Below are 2,002 nucleotides of genomic sequence, written 5' to 3'. Positions count from 1 at the left end.
TTCAGCAGTATGTGGATCGAGAACTACCAGAAGTACAGGCAGGATTTTGAAGAGGCAGAGGAACTAGAGATCAAATTGCCAACATACGCTGGATCATGGAGAAAGCTAGAGAGTTCCAGAAAAACATCTACTTCTGCTTCATTGACTATGCTAAAGCCTTTGATTGTGTGGATCATAGCAAACTGTGGCAAGTTCTTAAAGAGATGGGCATATCAGACCATCTTATTTGTCTCTTGAGAAACCTATATGTGGGCCAAGAAGCAACAGTGAGAACTGGACACGGAACCACTGATTGGTTCAAAATTGGGAAAGGAATCCGGCAAGGCTGTATACTGTCACCCTGCCTATTTAACTTATATGCAGAGCACATCATGAGAAAGGCAGGGCTTGATGAATCAAAAGTTGGAATTAAGATTGCCGGAAGAAATATCAACAACCTAAGATATGCAGATGATACCACTCTAATGGCAGAAAGTGAAGAGGAACTAAAGAGCCTCTTGTTGTGGGTGAAGAAGGAGAGTGCAAATGTTGGGTTGAAACTTAACATTAAGAAAACCAAGATCATGGCATCCGGCCCTCTCAATTCCTGGCAAATAGATGGGGAAGAAATGGAGGTAGTGACAGATTTTATTTTCCTGGGCTCCAAGATCACTGCAGATGGGGACTTTAGCCAAGAAATTAAAAGACGCTTGCTCCTTGGGAGGAAAGCCATGGCAAATCTAGACAGCACACTAAAAAGCAGAGATATCACCCTGTCAACAAAAGTGCGTATAGTCAAGTCTTCCCAGTTGCAATGTATGGCAGTGAAAGTTGGACCATAAAAAAGGCTGAGCGCCAAAGAATTGAGGTCTTTGAACTGTGGTGCTGGTGAAGACTCCTGCAAGTCCCTTGGACTGCAAGGCGATCAAACCGGTCAGTCCTAGAGGAGATCAACCCTGACTGCTCTTTAGAAGGCCAGATCCTGAAGCTAAAACTCAAATACTTTGGCCACCTAATGAGAAGGAAGGACTCACTGGAGAAGAGCCTAATGCTGGGAAAGATTGAGGGCAATAGAAGAAGGGGACGACAGAGAATGAGGTGGCTGGATGGAGTCACTGAAGCAGTAAGCGTGAGCTTAAATGGACTCCAGAAGATGGTAGAGGACAGGAAGGCCTGGAGGAACGTTGTCCATAGGGTCGCGATGGGTCGGACATGACTTCGCAGCTAACAACAACAAAGGGAAATTATGCAAAAGGTCTTTCCAGGCACCGAAAGGTCATGCCCCACCAGTTGGTGTATTCTGAGATGTTAACTTTCATGGGGATTTTAATAATATCCCTTCTTCACCAGTCCTCTGGAACTACACTATTTTGCCAACATTTATTAAACAATGTTGTCAGTTCTTTCACCACAGCCTGGCCACCATATTTTAAGATCTCATCTAAGTCAGCTGCCTGACTAAGGCTTCTAATCACCATATTTACTTGTTCAGTTGTTGTTTCACCAGTATTCATCTGAAGCTCTTGTTGGACACACTCTTCATTAAAGTTATGTATACTGAATGGGTTTGGCTGGTTAAGAGTTTCATGGAAGTGTTCAACACATCTTTTATTCTGCTCATCTAGGGTGACCAAAAGGTGAGATATAATAAATAAATAAAATATTTCTAACTGCATCTCAGTAGCACCAAATTTTCAATTTTATTATCTTTTTCTTTTTTAATTTGAATATCCCAATACAGGGCAGAGCCATGAGATGTCCCAATACTGCCCTAACGAAATCTAAACACAAATTAGCTAAATCTTGCAATTTTCATATTTGTATTAGCATAATTCCTCTGGGAATGTTATGAGAAGAAAAGGCTTTATCCATTCAACTTTGTAAGCCTGAGAAAGTTAGGCAATAGGACTATAGAAGCATCCAGAAATCCAATGCATTTTATTAACTAAAACTCTCCTGCACATTTCTGCAGTGCTGTGCAGACTCTGTTCAGCAGCAAAATGAAGTAGCTTGTCTAGTAGCT

Source organism: Vipera berus (assembly GCF_964194415.1).
Source record: "Vipera berus genome assembly, chromosome: 1".
Classification (NCBI taxonomy): domain Eukaryota; kingdom Metazoa; phylum Chordata; class Lepidosauria; order Squamata; family Viperidae; genus Vipera; species Vipera berus.
This window is presented reverse-complemented; position numbering follows the sequence as displayed.